The 21,995-nt window shown below is 38.7% G+C and overlaps 1 long non-coding RNA gene across 1 annotated transcript; it reads right to left on the bottom strand.

Annotated features, from left to right (window-relative positions):
* Positions 1 to 1,640: 1,640 nt before the first annotated feature.
* On the bottom strand, positions 1,641 to 6,209 carry LOC108498160. Its single transcript, XR_001875093.1, has 3 exons — positions 6,110 to 6,209; positions 5,641 to 5,916; positions 1,641 to 3,193 (listed from the first exon to the last, which is right to left on the bottom strand). It is a non-coding gene; the product is annotated as an uncharacterized LOC108498160 (long non-coding RNA).
* Between the last annotated feature and the right edge of the window lie 15,786 nt (positions 6,210 to 21,995).

Here is a 21,995-nt window from a genome sequence, read left to right as displayed (position 1 = left end):
AATCCATTCCAAAATCATCCTCAAATTAATTTAATGAATGCTGATTGATGATCTTTAGTCTATTTTAGAAGTTGTTCGCTACATACTTGAACTAAGAAGAATTTTACACAGAATATGAGATAATACTTGGAGAAGCTTATCTGCATTATCCTTACAAGACAGCTAACAAGTTACACCCTAGTAAAATTGTTGTCCCACTGCTGTCAAAAGCAAATCAGTAACTCAAAGGAGTAGAGTCAGGATGTTATTGAGATTTGGAAGAAGCAAAAGCTTAGAATTATCTTTAATGCCTCACCTTCTCACAAATCCATTGTCTCAACACACTGTTTAAGCTGATAAACGTCACTGTGTTATCAATTGAAACATAGCAGTATTCTCAAATCTTTTGGGATAATCTATTCTCAATAAAGAAGAGAAGCAAAAGCAGGTTGACTCTTTGGAGTGTTTATGCTTACTACAAGTAGTGTAAGTCATACTTAATACAAATAGTGCCAGAAAGTGTTTAACCTCAGAAAAAAGAGAAATTGTAAAATTCAATGCCCGTGATGCATAGGAGATCTGTAAAACAAAAAGCAGAGTCCCACCTGTATAGGTATGGCAGAATATTGATCTAAAAGAAAAGCCGTCTCAGTTTTAGTAAAATCTAATCTTCTCAAGCAATGATTGAAGTGTCCATTTGGTTTCACTCCCTTCATAGCCAATTTTCAGTGTAGAGGTGTACCACATAATGTAGCAAAGGAGAATTTGTGTTTTAAGAGGCTGATGAATAGTAACCTGTCTGCTCTGGCCAGCACTTCTCACAAACAGTCTTTGGTGAGTCAGTAGCATTGTCAGATCTTCCGGAAAGACATTTGTCACTTGCCATATCACAAATTTTAGAAAAAATGCTCAAAAGGCTGAAGAAAGCCAGGTTGGAGGATGAAGGGTGGAGTTGTTTATACTCTTAGGTATGTGTATTGTATAATTCTCTCCCCTTTCCTCCTTTTTCATTTTCTTTCTTTCCAGAAAAGCTTGCTTATATCAGTCTTAATAATAATTTCTCTTGGGGGAAGAGACGGAAAGACTGAATCTTCGAGGATAAAAATATATGTGAGCTTTCAGTTTTTCCATAACATTAAAATCACTTACATCAAAATTATTAGGTATTTGCAGAGTCTTCAGATACTATTTTAATGACTATGTATTTCATGTAGTATTTTAACTGGAAATTGTCATTTAATACATTTATCACTCATTGTGTCAGTCTTATACATCACAAATCAAGACAAGTTTCTGTGAAAGGACTCCATAATACATTTCTGTGGAAAATAATACCTCAGGTCCGCAAGAATAAAGCTTTGATTGCTAAAGCTTTCACTTACATGATGATAAGTATAAATTGTTATATGAAAATGGAACTGCCTTTAAGCAAGCAAGTAATCCAATCCATTTTAAACACAGGTCGTTAAAAGGGGGATCTTATTCTGCTGACCATACACATCTTTCTGAGAAGCCAATGAAACAACTTCCCTACTATTTATGTCTCTAAGACCCAGTCAGCTTGGAAGGACAGCACCAAAACCCACTTTCCTGACATGAGTAGTATTTGGCTTAGGCTCCTTATTGGATTTGTTTTAACAGATGACAACCATGGAGTGAAATTACCAAATACCAAGTTTATTCTTGGTAGGAAAACTTGCACAACAAATGCAATAAGTTCAAAAAGAGAAAATTATTCTTTTCCATAAAAGCGATGCAGTCACAAGGTCTTTCCTAAACTAATCCGACACTGGTCCTCAATTATACAAGCTTGTTTGGAAGGTTTCACCAGTTGGGAAAAGCTTCTCTTGATGCTCTCTGCCAGAGCACAGCTTCTCCTCTCTGAGCATCATTCCCTAGGCTTTCCTCAATCTCACTATCCAGAAAGGGCCACAGTTTCAGATCATGGCAGGGTAGATTAAGAACAACACACCGTTTCTGCAGCACCAACAAGTCCTCTATATCTGTTAATCTCCTAATTTACACCAGCACAGAATAAGCTCTTCTCTTTTAAGTCCTGACACTTGATCAGCTTTTCCTACCCTAACTATTCTTTCTGCATTACTGGGATGTTCAGATCTGTTGCATTCTTTGTGCTATGGACTCCTCGTTCGCTCATATCCTTTTGCAAGCAAAAGACTCAGAAAGAGAGGGCACAAACTCCATACTGTGCAGGGCTCTTCTTATCAAAAGATCATTTAAAAAACCAAACCAAAACAACACAGTGCATTCCCAAGAACCTATCCCTGGATACAAATATGTTTCAAATTAAAAAGTAAGGCTAGAAATGACTGCAACATAAAGAATACTTTGCTGACTAGCAAATCTGGTAAACTCATGTCTTTTCCAGATGTATCTATTGCATTGTATTTTAAAACAACCACGTTTCATGTTTTTCAGCCACGTACTCTTGAAATTGTCTCTCTGACTGTAAGCATAATATTTTTTTTTAAGTTTTCAAGTTGGTTAGATACTTTTTTCTTTCTCTTTTCCAGTATTTTCCTTGCTAGTATTAAAGCATACAATGTAACATAACTGCCTAACAATACCTCCTACTTTTTCACTGTGATTTCCTGACTTTGTCAGAATCTTTATAGATAGATTTTTTTTTTCTATAAGCCTTTCTAAGAGAAACCCTAACTACTCCAAAGAAGACAAAATTTATATGTATATGTTTATGCCTTGTATATATCCTAGGCTCCTGGTCTGTTTGCTTGCCAGTATGATTGATTGACTGCGTCTCAAAAGTTGTTTATAAAAACCGGCAGGCCCAGTGTTTGTACAGATCTGAAAACACCCAAAGAAAACCAAGCGCCCGGTGATCTCCCTCTTGGCTCTGTTCCTGCAGCCTCAAATGGGAGTAGTGTTGCGGCGGTGGTTCTAAATAGTGCCGCCGGCGACCTGCCCTTCCTCCTCCTCCCTGGGCTGCAGCGGAGCCCCCGCAGTCGGGGGATTTGCACGTTCGCGGACCGCGGATGGCGGCTAAGCGGAGCGGCCCTCGGGGATTGCGAGGGCGACCTGGGAAGATTAATCAGTTTGTCGTTGCTCAGGCTCCGAAGAGGCGGGGGGATCGCGGGAGGGGGGGAGGAGCGGTGTCTTATTTTTTCTTCCCCTGTTTCAGGAGAGTCCTCTGTCTCCCCAGGGTGACAATCGAGTCACTTTACAGCTGTGTCACCTGGAGCAAAAATGAAATAATAAAAAACAAGCTACCCACAGATTGAGAAGGCTTACTCCAATATTTTTTTGCATGTTAAAACCCCCAACCCCGCCGGAGTCGAGCAGAGCCTAGCCGAGTCGAGCAGAGCCTAGCCTAGCCGAGCCGAGCTGTGCCGTGGCGAGCCCCGCCCCGCCGGTCTCCACCTGCCGGGGTGCAGGGTAGGGAGAATATTCTGCCCTAATCCCCCTCTCTCGGGGGTCTTTTCCATGTGGATCCCATTATCATCATTTGCTCCTAGTATAAGGGGGATTAAGGCGATTAGAATGAAAATAATTAAATGATTTTTCAATTCACCCCTTCATGCAACTGGAAAGAGAGAGAAGGGACTCTACCCAGAGAAACCGAGATGGGGTCTGGGATTTGAAGGGGTTTATTTTTAAAGGAAAGGAAGGAAAGGGGGAAACCTTCGCAGCTGTCAACTGTTTTCCAAACACTAAATTAATGCTGGCCAGACCTTTGTCGTAACGTGGCCCTACTGTTTTCAAATGGGTTTTCTACCCTGTAATTGTTAAGTTTCTGCATTGAATATACAAGCAAAATAAAACTAAAAAATTCTCGGATGCTCTGGTGTTTTGTTGTTGTTTTGGAGGTGGGAAGGTGGAGAAAATCTTTTGGGGATGGGGTAGTTTGTTTTTTTATTTGTTTTTTTCTTCCTATTACAAGCAAAAATCCTCTATTTCATCATTTCGAATAAAGCCATAGTCCTGACGAAAGGATTTAAAGATTTAAAAATAACAGACGGACTTTAATCTGATGAAAGGATAATCATTTAATCAGCCTCTCTTCTTTTTCAATGGAAGTGCACTGAACAAATGACAAAACTGCTTGTATACATATGCACACACTAAAGCTATGTGTTCATTTAGGTATCTTTATGAACCTGTACCTCAATATTTACTGTTTTCGTTTGCACGGATAAAATTTAGAGCTTAAATCCGTGTTTGAGAAAAGGTAAAAGGATTAGTTAATTACAAGCGCCTTCGCCGTCTTCTCTCCCTTTGTTTTTTTGTTGGTTTTTTTCTTTGTTTTGGGTTTGTTTTTTGGGGTTTTTTTTTGTTGTTGTTGTTTTTGGGTTTTTTTAAGGTAGAGTTAACATTACAGAGCGTATTAAAATACAGGAGTCCACTGGGGAAATTCGCGTGGCAGATTTTCGAAGACAAAAGGAGAGAACCTTCCCAAAGACAGTGGACGCTGCGCTGATTGTCGCCCCATCTGATTTATCTACCTGTGTCACGATGCGTGCCAGCCCTGCCGCAGAGCTGGCCGGGAGGCAGCGGGGGGGACAGAGAAGGCGCTTCTCCACAAAGTTCCCCCCCGCCTTTGCCCGGAGAAGCAAAGTCACTGGAATCAGTCTATTAACTTCAAATGGGCAGAGACAGCGACATAACCCACCCCTTCATAATCATAACGAACTGAATTAAAATTTTAACCCCCCCCTGAAAGGACTGGTGCTGAGGGAGGAGGCAGTCTAGCCAGAGACTTTCAGAAAATGCGAAGTTTAAAGTTCTAATGCCTTTGCTACCCGAAGGCACAGCGCCAGAGCGGGTAATTCCTTTTACTAATTACTTGACAACAAGCAGATCAAAAAGAAAATATAACATTTGTGTGCTCCCTGCATACCTGAAAATCCTAACAAAAATATTGTCGATGCTCGGCTCTCACTGCTCTAAGCATACACGTCTGCCCACAGGCAGCACTTGGTTTGGTTTTAAAGGTTCTTCTACAGCTGGAAAATTGCCTTGCGGGGTGCTGTTACTTTTAAAATAGTAGATCTTTTAGGGTGAAATTTAAGGACAGAGTTTCTTAGATTTAACGAGGAGGGGAATCCAGCTTGTTGTCGGAAGTTAATTTTCAGCTACTAGAGAAGTTTCTGACTTCAAATATTTTTCTTTCCTCTATAAATGTTATTGGCCTCCTTTCATAGTTACTAAAAAGTTTATCCGGCAAGTCGAAGCCTGAATCCCGGCATTCATTTGGCAGTAACTCCTTTAGTAAATACTTGCTATTACCGCGTAGTGCCCTTTGCCCGCTGGGTCTCGCCATCAGCCCGGCAGTGTAATTCTTACCCACCGAAGCGATCATTAATGGCAAACCTGCGGCTGCGAGGCGCTTCTCAGTTACCAATAAAACCTTTACTGCTGCTTGGCCCGAAGTGTCCTTTGAGAGCACGCTTTTGGGCGCTTTTAGTGCCTGAGCGCTGTTCTGCCTAATACCTCCCTTCCTGATCGCATTACTGGCCGTTCCCCCAGTACCCTTTATGAGCAATAAAAGCTCCCGCAGGCCTCGCTCGGGGCCGCGCCACCGCGCCCCAGGGACGGGCTCAGCTCTCATGCGGTCCGGGCGCGGAGCAGGGGACCGAACCGCGCGGGTTTTTATCCCCCCGTTTTAATGCCAAATAGACAAACCCTCGGCTTTACTCCCTTCCATTTCTTCATGGAAGTCGCGCACAGAGCTTCAGAGGGGAAGTGTCTTCTCCCGTGGCATTTCCCGCGGTGGCTGGCAGCGAAGGGCCCGCAGAGTTCCGCGGGGCTGCGGCAGAGCTGCGCGAGGGACGAGGGAGGGGCAGCGGGCGGGACGCGCACTCCGCGTCTCCGGGTTATCTCCGTCCCCCCGTTGTGGGACAGACAGCTGGCTTGGGGACAGGGCGGCGGCGCTCCCCGGGCTGCCAATAGCCGCCTCCCCTTGGTCAGGTCCATGCCATTCAGAAAACGCCGAGAGGAGGGAAAAAGAGGGAGAATGAAAAAAAAAAATGTGCTAAAACCTCCCACGAAGACACAAAAAAACCCACCCCAAAACAAACCATAAATCCAAACAAAAAGCTCAAACCAACAGCAACAACACAACTTCAACCTGTAGTGGCCAAATACGATTTACCTGTTGTGGCCGGAAAGGATGCTATCGCTCTTCCTTCTGGTGGGACTGCCTATCCTGGGAGATCCCCCGTCTCCTCCGGCGGCCTCTCCCTCTGTTCCCTAGAATGACACAAGCGTGTGTAACACAAAGCGACCCCCCACGCACACGCTCCCCTGGGTTCGGGATCGGCGCTCGCAGCCGTACCCGGGGCGCCCCCCTCCCCGCACCATATAAGGCGCTTCGGGAAAGCTTCGCAGGACCCGCCAGTGCCAAGCGCTGTCCCTGCCAGTTTAGCCCTTAAGCACGGGGAAACCATCCTTCTTCAGCAACACCCTAGTGGTTTTTTGTGTTCTGTGGTGTTGGGGTTTTTTGGTTGTTGTTTTTTTCCCTGAGGGTATGCACTGAGGTTGATCTCAGCGAGCCCCTCAGACATGCTGAGAAGAAGCCTCCCACCCAGCTGGGGCTCCTCGGGAACCTCCAGAGCCGCGGGAGCCCCAGCCCCGTGAGGCGAGATGAGGCGCTCAGCCGGAGTGCTCAGCTGCCCGCCGCCCGCGCACTGCGGCCGGCCCCGTCTGTCTCCTGGTTGTAGGTTTCAGGCTGGATGGAGTCCTCCCTCACACGGACGTTTGATTTAAATCTGCCTCCCGGGAAATGCAAATAAATAACTTAATCGGGAGGAGGGGAAAAAAAATTTAAAAGAACACCCAATCCTGAGGCTGACAGGAGTTACAGACACTAAATACATGTAGGGATGGGAGAAAGAGTAAAAGTAAATAAATCTCGGTTACCTAATTGAAAGGCAGAAGTGAGCCCTTTGTGTACACAGGGCTTCACGGAGAGGAAAGCCAGAACACGGGGGGAGCTCAGGGGCTCCTCTTGCCCCTGCTGGCGACGGGAGATTTACCTTTACCCGGCCGTCTCCTCTGGGAAAAAAAAAAAAAAAAAAAAAAAAAAAAAAAAAAAAAAAAAAAAAAAAAGAGAAGCCCAGTAACAGGGGCGACAGGCTGAGCGGCACGGAGAGCTGCCCCCGCTGCGGGGAGTGAAGTTGGGGATTACCTGTGGCGGTGAGGAGGCTTGGGAGCCGGCGGCTCCTGCAGCACCAGTGGCAAACGGGCAACAAGGCTGGAAAGGTGTAAATAAAACACAATGAAAAAAAATAACACTTTTCGACGCCCCCTCCCATCTGCAAATAGTCTGTGCTGCTCCAGGAATGCAACGGGACTAACGAAGGAACGCAGCTTTTTAGCGGGCTAAAATAATGGTTTGACGGGGTTTCACGTTTTGGATTTTTTTTTAAAACTAAGTGACTTTGCAAGGGTATTCGTACACGTTTCTGTGCCTAGAAGCCAAAGGATCAAATGGGGTCTCCAAAATCAGTTGTATTTAATTATTTGGGGACAAATCTGATACTTTGTGATTTTGACCTAATATGAGAATTAACTGAAAACGAATCTCAAGAGAAGGCTTTTTGGTGTCTCACATATGCCCACAAGCTTTTCTCCCTACATTTATAATCGTGCCCAATAATTCCCCAAATGTAGAGGATAATGCATCTTGGAACTGTGAACTTACTCACACTGCACTTGTTTGAAGAATTTAGGTCTTTTTTACTTGAGAAGGTGCATAGTACTGAAGGACACTCTGGACACATGCTTTCAGACTGCAAATCAACCTTATTCTTTGTTCACCCACAGTAATTAATAACAACTGTGATTAACAACTTCAATTTAATGTCTTATATTGCTCTCCACATGAAAGTGTACTGATGATCTACAGTATGCAGTTTTCAGTGTTACTACTATATGCAGAACAACTCTCAACCATTTCTTTTTTAAAACGTGACCTTTCAGGTACCCCTCTCCAGGATATCAAGAGGATACTTTCCCCACTGGTCCCAAACTCGTTTGCAACAATTCAGCCTCTCCACAAGCCAGCCTCTCACTGGACACTGATTCTGGCATCATTTCCCCAAAAACCATCTGTCTGATAACTCCAAAGAGAGTACAATCATTTCCATTCAACTGTTTCAGTTAAGAAAAAAAAGCAGACTGTTATAACAGATCTGTCCTAAAACTCAATTAATGTGCACATATATGCACAAATATCATTACTTTTTCTAATACCTGTCCTGTACATTATGGATGCAGTCAGAAGTGTCTTAAAACTGGTGTGCAATATTCTTGATGTGCAGGTGCATATCTGGTTTTACCAGGAATGGAGAGACTGAAAAGGCCCTGTTTAGTGTCATCAACACTATTTAGTGTCATGCATACCCTGCTAATCAGATGGAGCAACTGCAGAAAAGCAATGGCCTCTCAGATTACTCCAGGCCATTGCATCTGTGATTGTAGAGTCTTAAAAAAATAACTATCACATTCATCTACTGTCATAATTTCCTACTATCTCCATTTTCCAGCTCCGGATACAGTGTTCTGAAAATACGGTTTTCATGTAGAAATACAAAGCTGATAAAATAATAATAAATAAGGTAATTTAAATAAAAATGTAACCATTCATGAGGTGTGGAGCCAAAAATATTTAAGGTTACTGTTAAAAAAACCTGAAAAAATATTATTCTTGCTCAGTTTCTCAAATTCTCACTTTTAAAATGAAAGTGTAAATTTAATTTACAGTTAACTTATAAAGTTTATTTATGGAAATGTTATCAGATTATTTTCTGCATAGGCAACTGTAGACTCTGAGAGATCCCAACAGTGACTTTCAGTTCTCCTAAGGGAGCACAGCAGCAATTGTTCAGTAATTAGCAACATTAATCAGGAGTCTACATCCTGCAGTTTAAAGCAGTGAACGGAGAAGGTAAACACATATAAATCCTTATGTCTTAGAGAGAAATCTTGCATTATGACTCTGTTGTCAATATGGAAAGTTTCCACACTAGCCCTAGCACTAGGGGAAACAGTGGCTGAAACACTGATTGGTGTGGGTGAGAATTAACTCTTTAGGCAACTGAAAAGGGCAAGGTCAGCAGAATGCTCACAGGAGAAATTTCATGCCTCAGGAAAAAGTCAAGAGAGAAGTGACTGTTTGTAGGCAATTGTAGTGTCAGTCTGGCTATGCAAAATACTTAGATTTCTCTCCCATTTTTCTGAGAGCCAGTCAGATTGGCCTCAAGTGGTCCCAGGTGGTCCCTTACTGCTTTGTGTTGGTGAATCTGGACGCAGGGCACTACAGGAGGTTTCCCAAAGTCTCATGCAAGGTCAGGAGTGGTTTTTACTGCCTATTTCTCCAAGAAACCTGCTGCAGTGATCTGATCTACTTTCTCACCTTCTGGGATGCTACTGTTGTGATTTCTCCTCTTGCATTTGTTTTACTGAAATACATAGAGAAAGACGGACGAAAATTTGAGAAAGCATGAAAGCAATTTTAATGGCTGGAGACTCATTTTTCTCATCTTCCTGAAGTCAGAAAACCTCTTGATTTGATACAGCACTTATTACCTAGATACTGGAGGGTTGATTCCTAAGATGGCTACATAAGAATTTACAAAACAAAAAGACACAGCCCTGCCCTCCCTGTTTCCACTGTCCCGTGGGTGTTTTTTGGTCATCTAACTGCATCCCCACTCTGGACTCTTTCTTTCTGCTTCAAAGGGCAGACACTGAAATATCTTAGCCAGGGAAACTGAGACCAAAGCTCATTACCTGACATATTACTGCTGAGAAACCCAGAGGTAGCTATTTCATGTTGCAGTATGCAAATTGAAAAAAACAGAGCATTATGAAGTGGGGCTCATTAGACAAAGACTGAGGTCCTCTCTGAGGGGTGTGGAGCTGTCTGAAGTCTCAGGCAGCATCAACAGCACCTGGAGAAGCAATCATGGCCCTACTTTTGGAAAGAAAAGGCAGAGTGCCAGGTGGCAGCCAACCAGAGGAGCCGAGGTCTAAACAAAAACCTTATAGTAAACCAAATCAAACCACCAACAACAACAACAAGAAAAAGGAGAAAAAAAATCCTAAACTCTAAACAGGGAAGTAGTCTTTTGAGGTAACACATATTTCATTGAGAGGTATTAAAAAAATAAGTTGTCTATGGTGTCTCCTGCTTTTCTAAAGGGCTTGTTTTCTCAGATACCTGCACCAAAAATATCACAAAACATTACCTAACTTATTTGTGATTCAGAAAGCCACTAAGGGGAAAAAAAAAAAAGCTTTCTTCAAGGGAAGTTTGATGTGCTATTTAGCCTGCTCTGTCATTTTTCTTGTCTCTCTTCATAATCCCTATGTAATCCAGAAATGGCCAGTAAAAAAGAGAGACCCTCTGCTTGTTTAATTACTTCCTGAAAATTTGAAAACTACTACTTCAGTCTCATTGGATAATCTACTTTTAAATTACCTAGTCTTTCAAAGACAACATAATTATTTGAGTACATTTACTTCCCTAGCTATACATCATGCCTATCAAAATTAAATGCTTCCAACATACCATTGCACCATTTCAACATTTTGCTTCTGTAATACATTTAACAGTAAATTGATGCTATACTTCTTTTTTAAAAAAAATTCTTACCTTTAGGAGTAAAGCACAGTAGAAGTGGATCTTTTTTTTTTGTTTTTTGATGAGGGAGTAAAATTATGTAAAGAAAGATAGAGACTTATAGAATGCAAAGCTTGGTGGCAATATTTGTAGTATTTAAGAGTTCTTCTTTTTTTCCTGGTTAAGAAAAAGACTATTTCATTAGTTCAACTAATTTCTGAACAAAATATTTACTCAGGCATAACTTAATGAGTTTTCATTTTTTTCTACATATAACCTACATAAGATCAAAGTTATCTCAAAAGAATTCATATGATTTTCCTCTGAAATTTTTTAAGACATTTTTCCAATACAATAAAAGGATGTACAGAAACTAAGAATAAACAGTCCAATGTACTCATTTAGCAGACTATTCCACTGCCATTTTAACTGGTGAATATGTAAATTTTTAGAAATACTGTTTTTCTCTGATCCATATGATTATTTCTGCTTCTATATCAGAAAACCAAAAAAGGTCTTGACAACACGTATTGATTCATCATCAAAATATGCAGTAAGCACGTATTCAGGGTGCGATCACTGTGTTTTTCAAAGCTGAAAGACTATCCCACACAGTACTAGGATTTCTCCTGTAGAGAAACAGGAAGTGAAAAGCAGTCACAAAACCAGACCTCTCTCCCAGATATTAGCATTGCTTTTGAGCATTCCTCTCTCAGGATATGGTGAATTTGAGGTTGGTGGGTTTTTTGTTTGTTTGTAGTGACACGTGTCAATAAGCCCTCTTTCCAAAAGAGAGCAGTTATAATTGCAGGAATACATGCAGACTCTCATGGTGGGTCCTATTGGTATATGCACCACATGTGCGTGCATGCATGCAAGCCAGAAGACTGTCTACGGCACATGTGCAGGTCAACCCAACATGAGCAAAACCAAAAGCAAAGGAGGTAAAGAAACAGCACATAAAAAAAAGGAAAAAGAAAGAACCCCCTCTTGCTTCTAAATCATCACAAAGACTGCAATATCCTGTTATCTGTTGTAGTAAATTCATATACAAAAATAAAGAAACAAATGTTACCCTTCTGTGAAGGAAGATAATAAAAGATTGATTCTTTAAAAAGGAAAAAAAAAAAAACAAGCAAAAAACAAACAGAGGAGAGAAAAAATGTGTTGTTTTAAGCTACTCGAGGAAAGCACAGGCTGACATAACATTTAAGCTGCCCAAATTTCTTCATATTGTCTGTTACTGTTGTCTTACCGAGCAAACAGTATAGACATGAGATAAAAAACAAGTAAAAGCCAGTTGATATCTGGTTGCCACAAACCTGTTTCTAAATCATGCCTTTGACCTAGCGGAAGCAAGCTTTCTACACTGTTTTGCATTTATTTGTTCCTACTACAGAGCTAAAAAGGACTAAAGAGCACCAACTGAAAATGCTTTTTAAAGAACTGATAGCAAATGCATTTTACCCCAAAGAAAGAATACCATTCACCAAGGATTGGTGTTGATTTAAAAGATCTATGCAGAATGCCTCCTTAATTCCATTATTATGGTTACCTAATGGCAATTAGGTATATGTAAGGAAGGCAAAAGTGTCAAGTTGTAACATTAAATGATGAGAAAACAACACAACCACTTCAGAAACCTAGAGTTTTTAGTTTAATGTCAAGGAATTAAAATCAGTTAGTCACCTGTTTTTAAAATTCTCTTTTCTGGTTTCATTGATTTACCAACTCAAGTTTCATCCTCTCTCATACACTACTCTTACATGTTCAGAAAATATTAAAAAATTACAAATCTTATTAAAACATATGAAACTTTTGCAGAAATTCCATATAAATAAGCCATGGAATGCATAAAAAAATCTTCCTCCTTTCCCTACTACGGGATCACGGCAAAACATGTGCAAAGTGAAAACTGATACATGAGAAAATATTTAACTGCTATCTACTGAACTCACATGAATAAGCTTGACTCCAGGGATATTTGCAAGACCTGGAAAGAATGACAGTAATCAACTACACAGAGATGACTAAATTTTAAAAGTTAAAGCTGCAGAACAAAATTGTTAGAGATATATGCCCACGATTGGACCCTCAGGATCTTATTTTGCCCCCTAATGAAGTCTGGTCAACAACTCCCACTAATATTAGTGGAAAGTGTCCCGCACTTCTGAAAATTGCAATACTTATTAAACTGCCTAAATAAGGTGCTTGATTAGGCAGAAGGCACAATAAATGGAGAAAGTAACCGCCCATATCCTGATACTTGCACACACACTTTCAGTGTACTTGGTCTGCTACTGTGAATAGTTGATGCTTTTATTTCTGTGGGTAGCCCCATAACAGTTTTCATTCTTCTGTGGTATTCAGTGGCATACACAGATTCTCTCTGTTTCCAAGGCTTTTATTATTATTGTTTCATTTTAATGTGTAGATCAACCTAAGTTGATACATTAGAAACCTAAACTAAACATGATAGCTTATTTGGATTCAATTGCCTTTGATTGTGGTTAGTTGATTTTGAGTAATCAGCAGCAGCCTTAGAAAATAAAGACACTTGAAATTTCCGTAAAAATTTAAATTATTTTATTTGTTTATTTAAAAGAATATTCCATAATAGCTTTTACTGACTATCCCATATTAGCTTAATATCTAAGGTCAGAACAGTCACAGCAGAATTAAATCACTGTTCTGAATGGAGTCATGCTCATACAGTGATTTATAAAAATGGATTAGATCTTAAAAATCAATCATTGTAAATGAAAGAATTCCAGGAAACATCCCACCTGGAATTAGTATCTAATTAAGTTCAACAATCTCAAAAGGAAAGAAAAAACTTTAGTTACTTATGCACATGTATCTGTCCTTTCCAACTTTTCTTATATAGAAACTCTTATATAGTAGCTGCCAATCAAGATCTATATTTTTGCTTCAGTCCCAACTTTTGGATTCATGTTGCACTGTATGTCCATTTAAAATAGTAATTAACCATTTCTAAACTTCTGATCCACCTTAAAAAACTTGTACTAGAATAAATTTTCATATAGAATTTTGACCCAGAAGTTCCCAAAAATACCTGAGAAAAAGTTGTTCTGATAGCAGTTTACAGTACAAATAAATAAATAAAAATATTTTAAAATCGACATTTCCTTTCTCTGTCTTGGTTTTTATATGACCTTGATTTTTTCTTTAAGTGTTAGAATGCTATTTCCTATCCTCAAACCACATTTCTCTAATCGGATATTGCAGAGCTGCTACACAATATCCACGTTCCTGACATATAGATAGTTTTCTCAGTTTGAAATTTGTCCTTGCTACATGCATACTCCTTGGGGCAAGGCCCAGGGGTGAATCTTCACTTCAGTGGAGTATCTTTCCCAGTTGATCATGATGGAATCATCATTTTGTAAAGAAAGTATATTTGCAAGACATATAAAGCTCCTCTAGAGGTAGAGTGAAATGAAAGTGGAAACAACTCGGTAACTGTAGTCAGATAACTATTTCTTTATCCTTAGAAAAATAAAATAAATAACTAAATAACTAAATAAAATAAAATAAAATAACTTTATAAGTAAATGTAATAAGCTCTATCCAATTATGGGTAATTTTTTGACAATCTGCAATAAAAAGACCAAGAGTTTCCTCTTCCCCTTAAGGGATTTCTTTTCACTTATTTATTTTTGACTTTGAAAAAGGGTAAGAATTATTTCTTTGAACAACTGGCTGCAGATTAAAATTAACACTGTACATTTCAATTATTATCAATTCATCAGGGAGCAAAAGGAATTGGTATCTTTTTAATTAAAATATTTTTATCAGATAACCTAAGCCTCCAAAGCCATATATTTGATTTTAATTAAAAAAAAATTCTGGTTGTGATCATTGTTCAGAATTAATATACCAAATAAAATATGGGAAGAAAGGAGGTAAAGGGAGGTTATATAGTGTTACCTGATAAAAGGAGACAGTAATATTTAAAATGAGGTAAGTGTTACGCCGATTTATGATGTATTTTATCTTCTAGAGAAACCCTAGTTTATCGTAGTGTCGTTCAGTTTGAAACGTCAGCTGTATATCTTTCTGCTTTTGAATGTAACTCTAGGTTGAAAGGAAAAGGTTTGCAGTGACCTTATGCATAAGTAGATCAAAAGCTTGGCATTTTTTCTGGGTTAATTCACTTTGATATTGAAATGGTTTTGTTGTCATAAATACATAAATATTATAAATATTTTATAAATATATTGAAATAATATTAATTAATAACACTTAACATGCCTCTCATCTTCATGGTGCTGTACAAACATCTATTAATCAAAAAGGATGAAAACATTCCTTTTGTTTTAGTCCCCACTCAAATTACCCTGTAAACATCCTCATCCCTAAACCACTAGCACCAAGATTCATATTTTTTCTTTGTTTTGAAAACAAAACATCTTCATTCACAGTCTGCTTTCCTTTGTATCCATAACATACCTGTATCAGGAGTTTTGCCAGTACACCAAAAAAAGTGTTTTAGTTTGTAAGATAGCAGGGCAAAGCAAATCAGCCTCTAAATCACACACTTAGTCTAATCCCTCAAAAGCAACGCAGCAGCCCAGAGCCAGACTAACGTGTGTTACAACTAGAGCACACAGCAGGGCGAGCAGAGGTGGCACTTGGCTTCAGCTGCGTGTTGTGCACAGGATGAAAATGCTTTGGCTTTTAAGGGTGGTATTGAATGCTGTATTTATTACGTTTTTTAAACTAAAATCATAAGCCAAACAGGATTCAAGAGTTGCTGTGATTGAAGGAATAAAGATGTCACCAACTTGCAGATGAGCAGGATTTAATTTCTCTCAAGGTAGCATTTTTTCCTTCCTGCTGACTTCCAAATATCAAAGAAGCAGTGAAATGTCACTTCTTGGTAAACACTCTCTAAATATGCTGTTGGTTCTCAGCTCCTAGAATTATACCAGTGGACCATTTACCATTCAAAATCACAACAATCAAGGATTTCTGGTCCTAATGCTTGAGGGCATTTATCCATCCCATTTCTGTGTGTGCACCCATATATCCAATGGAGAATACATTTCAATTTTTTTTCATAGACTTTGTAGTATACACATGCTTTAAAGCATTTAACTGAAGAAAAAAAGTTATGATCTTCTCTTGCAGTGTCAGTGGGTTATTTTACTCTGCGTAGACTGAGCCAGTCCCCCTGAGCACCATTGTTTATTTCCATTTACAGCAATTTGTACAATAATGCGTAGTATAGTCTAAGGATTATAGCAAACTGACACAATTGTCATCACGAATTATCAAAATAGTGCCAGCCTGAAGTCCCGTGACCTTCCACTTTTCATCTTTAGAAAACAACTTTTGGTCTAGGTTACAGTATATTTATTCATAATGCTGTTCATTTTTTGGATCTCATAGCTTGTTCCCAGAGTAAATGGGGAAATAACTATCGTAATCTATAAACCATTACCATATTTGCCTCATGAGACTTCAGTGTCTGGGCTGTACACTTTAGTGTTAACATCTTGGATGTAACTACAAGAAAACAAATCATGACTAAATCAGAAAGATTTGTTTTATTTTTACTCTTTAAAAAAAAAGCCAAATTCTTCCAATTAAGGAAAAGAAGAAACTTGCATAAATCTTCCAGGGACCTCAGCTCACAATTTAAGCTCATTATGGTAGAAAAGGAATTAATAACTGTTGAGAACTCAGATGCATTCTGGGGATTTAAATTAGCATAATTTAGACACATAAAACAGTAGGATTTTATTTATTGCATATACAATCACTTAGCTTCTCATTACATCAACCTGCTGGATCCATTGGGCCCATTCCAAATCAGACAAAAGCAAAGGGAGAGTCTCCTATTGGCTTAAGGTGTTTTGGGTTTGGCTTATTGAAGAAAACAGGTCTTGAAGACCTTTTCAGACTTTGTCTTGGGCAGATCCAGACACATTGGGCATTTTGAACAAAGTTTAAGTGCCACTTAAGGCTTTAATTTTTTTCTGTTAGTCTTCCACTGAATGGCTTTCAGATTATCATCTGAATCATTTATGCACACACCTAGACAGATGCACATACATACACAAAGATGTAGAGCATCAAGACTTACTTAGAAAATTAAGTGTATGCTTTTCTGATTCCCTTTTATGACCCTGAAAAGGAAAAAAATATTTACTTTCTTTCAAGTCTCAGGACAAAAAAATTCTTCAGAGACCCAAATCAGAGCAATGACCGAATTCATGACTGAACTGACAATGAAATGGAAGTATGTAGGTGTCCCTTGAGTCTTCCTTCAGTGGTTACATGTTAAAGAAGCATCTGTTTGTCTGCTATTTGTTAAGTTTCTACCAAGCTAGAAAATCCATAGAAATTTGCAATATTTGATGTTGCACTAGCAACAAGTTATGGCTTATTAAAATATTAAGAAAACAAAGCAACTATAGAACATGTATTTGTACAGGAGCCCAGTTACTGTATCTTTCCCTCTTTTGTATTTTTTCAGGGAGAAACATTATGCTTTTCTGAAACATACTGCTCTGATGAAGAAAGAGAACAAATACATTTCAGTCAGCTTAGCAAGCTGACTCTGGAGTGTTGGCAGCTGAGGTATATGGGAAGGAAGTTTGCAGACAAGCCCCTCTTTTGCCAACAGGAGTAGGGAGTAAGAAAAACATGCAGGCCAACTTGATCCTTAGTAATTGTCAGGGTATACAAATTATAAGGCACTCCAGCATGCACACACCACTAAAAGACACCATGAATCACCAGGGACAGGGTTAATTTACCCCTGCACAAATCTGAAGGGAGAGTTTTGATCTCTCTTTTACATTTTGCCATAGCGCACACTTTCTGTCATGTTTTTTTACTATTCATTTATTCATAGCAGCCCCAAACCAAACAAAGCACAAGCCTCACACATTTAGTACTATGCTAGCTGTCATTTATCACCTGTGCTTTACAAAAGGTGAACCTGAAAACACAGAGAGTCTGCCATTTACCACAGTCAAAGGAGCAAGTAGGAGACCTAAAAATAAAACTTCTTCTCAAGGCAGCTTCTCGGGCTCTAGGTATAGATCTGTGTTTTCCCAGTCACATATTGTGCCCTTAGAATCTGAGGGCAGGAAAGAGCCTTCTTCATTTAAATCCATTGCAATTCCAAGAAAGAGAATCTTTGACTTGTTTGCTGTGCTTTCTTTGACATACTGCCTTCAGGGCAATGTTCAAAATGACCTTACATAACAGTTTACATTCATAATCCATCACTGCACAGGGAAATCAAAACAACAGACTCTTTCCCGCTTCATTATGAAGAGCTGCTCTTGTTCTATGTTGTGTCCTTGGGAAAGAAGCAGTAATGAAGTCAGTTTAGAACTACAAAAAACGCAGAACACCCCTGCCTCCAGAAAACCCCTTGACAATGTGCATTTGCAAATTAGTTGCATCTTGGCAATGCGCATTTACAAAATGCAAAAATCAAGTGGCTTAAAAATTGATAAAACAATTTTTCTCCAATACTCAAAGGCCTTTTAATACTTGATTATCAGGTGACAAATCTGGCTGAAGTATCTCAAATCACATTTAGAACATATTAAATATTGATATATGCACACATTATGCCTTTTTTTATTTGTCCAAGTTACTTTTTTTTTTCATCAAAGACTGCATTTAGTACAGATTTCTTTTCCTTTCAATTTCTTTCTTCATCTATCAATATAATACTCCAGGATCTTGCAAAATAATGTTATTACTTACCAGAACAGGAGAAATCTCACCATCTCTTAACTTGAGGCTGACAATGAAAGCCTCTCTCATCCTACTCCCATCAGTCCAATAAAAAAACCCCCATTGTTACTCACCTCACAAAGTGAGTGATTTAACGAACATGACGCAGCAGGTTTAGAGATAAGAAGACAACTAATTGATAAAAACCTTGCATTTTGAAGTATTCTTACTATCACCAAATCTAAAACAGTTTTGCTAAATGGCTCCCCTTCTTTGGTAAGAGAAACAAGGATGGGAGCTTTACAATAACCTTCAGTGCTTCTTGATAAATAGCAAAAAAAGCTCAGTGGAAATGTTCAACTTCTCTATGATTAAAAAACAAACCTTTAATGTAGTTTTTGTTTACTGTGTCATAAGTGCAGCATTGGAAGTTGTTGCCAAAGAATCATTGGAACAGGCATCACTAAAGCAGTGTCAGCCAGCCAACTCTTTGAAAATGATTCAGTTCCTCTAGTCTTATGACTAAAATAATATCCAGTGGCTCCAGCTCGAAGCCTGGTTAATACATCTGTCCAGAACACATAATTACTCGGTCATAACATTCCCCCGGCTACCAGCCAACAAACCAATCAGCATTTCTTCCTAACTCACTAGAATTTTTGCTGTGTCAAACTGTTTGATCTCTAGGTAGTAAAAATGCGAAAAATGGAAGGACACTGCACTAGAAGGTTTTAATTTAACATAGTTTCTCATGGAAATTAAATCTGAAGAGAAACATGTTTTTGTTGACATTGCCGAAGTTCAGATTTTCGTTCTGCTTCAGGAATGATATTGACATATTTATCTTGCAGCTTTTTTCTTATCTCTTCGCCAGCTAAGATTCTGCAATGTAATCTCACTTTCATTAATTACTTTCATGAAAAAAACTCATGTTTATGAGAAAGTAAAAATGATACCAGTAAATTTAACAGGCCACTATGTGTGTGACTACCAAGGAGTATACTGTGTACATTGTGCATGGAAATGAAACTGAAAGAGGTGAAACACAGTCTGGATTTACACAGATATTGTTATCCACAGTTCTCTAAGTTTTATTTGTACGCCCATATATTTAATTTTCTTAAGATAAATTTTGAAAACTTTGATACAAATCCTGAGGCACTGTGTAACTATAAAAGCTTTCTATTGACTTCACCAGGATACAGAATCAAGACAACAGTAGTGTTAGACTTACTTACCATATCATGTGCCAAAACCACACGCAGGAAAGCACTTCGTGCACATTTCAGAGTAATTCAATCTTTTCTCTATGCAAATATGGTATTTCTAAAGTGACAAAATGAATTGCTAAATTTTCTGTAGGGAAGAACTTAAGCATCACTCTCAAAAGTGCAACCTCAAAGAAACCGCATGATTTTCAAGTTCATAGTATATTAGTTGGCTCAAGTGCTGTAGTTTTACACAGTATCCTCTTTTGCAATGTCTCATGGCCAACATTTAGAATTAAGGCACTATAAGAATACAAATAAAGAACAACACACCTCCCCTGTGCATATGGACTATTAATCATTTATTCTGGTAAATAGGAAACAAACAATTTCCCTAATTTCCTTTACAAGATTTCACAAGAGTCACACCAGATATAGTAACATATGTTTAGAGTAGTATGTGGGAGAGTAGTAAGGTCCCCCTGTTCATCTGAAAGGGAAGACTAGAAGGAAGATGTAGCTCTCATCTGAATTCTGTGTCTAGGTTTTCCCTTCCTAGGTCACAGAAGTAAGAGGGATTGGGAGGATCCTTCTTTCAAAAGAAGCTAGAATGTGGTTGGAGTTGGCTTACAGAGACACTCAGATGCTTTCCTGATTCAGGCTTTGCCGTTTATTTCCTATTAGTATCAAATGTCTCAGATTCAGTATCTAGTCTGCGCAAAAGTGGAGTTTAAAGGACCCAAACAGTATATTATGAGTTTTTGGCCTAGTACAATACAAGGATGGTTAAATATTTCAAAGGTCTATACATTTGTTCAATGAGTGTTAATAGTAGTATCATACATTTCAACATTAACAAATATTTTATGCATTTAGATGCAGATAATCTCTGATAGAACTGCAAAATGATTAATTATAACCAAAGGATACCAAGGAATGATGGAGTTCTTATCATGTGCATCAGCTTCTACTTGAAATCACCCTTCCTTTCCTGAATCTAAATATTCAAACTATTATAGGTAAAAGCAAAGCCAACTCTTCACAACACTTTGTACAAAATGAGTAAACGCTGTATACCTAACAAATACAGAGGATACCTAACAAATACAAAGGCTGGTGGCTTGTTTGGAAATGCCAGAATAATATTGCCTGAAGTCATGTGATCTACCCACATTAGTTGCCTCTTCATGCAAGAGCACCTTTATGCAGCTTTAGTTCTATGATCCTGCATTAGATTTGCAACAGGACTCCTATATTATTTGATGAAATCATAATACTGCATTTTTTTGTCTTCTGCATTGCTTGTATGCTCAAGCATTAGACAGAGGCAGGTTTTCCAGCTCAGCTTTGAATGCAAAGCTATGAATTTCATGTTTTTATACCCAATTTCACCTGCCTCACTCACATCCAGGTTAATGGAGTACTTTGCAGATTTATTTAGACCTTACTATTAATAATTATGAAGCCTTTTTTGCTGACCCCTACCTGAGTTACAGGCAGTTACCCGCATGTCCAGCAACAGTTCAAATAAAAGGATAGGAAACATTTTTCTAGTGACCCCACCCATCAGCAAAATTCAGTTTTGGCAGCTACAGGTATACGCTCCAGAAACCCAAACATGTCTGTTCTTGGGGCATGACAAATTAATCCTTGCTGTTTTGCTATCCTGCAGACAAGATACTTTCCACCTGAAGCTCATTACCTCAAATCATCTAAAATTCTTCAGTTTTAAAATAACACATAAACCCTCTCACTCAGACTCCTTGTTACAACAAAAAATGTTGCTTGTGTGTTGTATTTTATTAATTTAACTTATCCAGAAGGGATTTGTCTGATCAGATTTAAATAGTTGTTATGTGTTTACAGTTACATTTGCATCAAGAGCTGTTGTCTGGTTATCTTTTATACTGAATAAAAGAAACAGATATTATAGGGCATGACTTCAAGGATCTATGTCTCTATTGTCTAAAAAAGTTAGCTACAGGTTTAGTGTTCAGACAAATCTCAAATAACTGTTTACAGTGTCTGCTATTTTTCAGTTACTTTCACTGAATGATCAGAAATGGACATACACATATTGAATCTGAAGGCCACACCAGCTGGGTTTATAACTGAAAAAAGTAGATTAATAAATATTCTACATTGAAACAGATCAACTGAATTCTTTCGCAGTTCAAACCTGATGCCTGGATGTTCTCACTAAGTCACTGGCCATGTTAATTTTCAATTATTTTGCATAAAGAATTGTTTATACAGTTATAGCTAGCCAGAACTTAATAGCATGGATATGTTCACTGGTTGGTTAAATGAGTTGTCTTAGTAAAGTACTATCAGCAGAAAAGCAAATACTGGAACTCATTTGAGCCACAGGGCAAGGACTGTTTCAAAAGTACATATTGACCTGCAACAACAGCTGCATAGAATTAAGTCTGTATTTCAGCAGGACCATGAGAACAGGTACTTGCTGCAGTGGCAACAAA

This window comes from Lepidothrix coronata, unplaced genomic scaffold (genome assembly GCF_001604755.1).
Source record: "Lepidothrix coronata isolate B3197 unplaced genomic scaffold, Lepidothrix_coronata-1.0 Scaffold56, whole genome shotgun sequence".
NCBI classification, from domain to species: Eukaryota; Metazoa; Chordata; class Aves; order Passeriformes; family Pipridae; genus Lepidothrix; species Lepidothrix coronata.
This window is presented reverse-complemented; position numbering and strand designations above follow the sequence as displayed.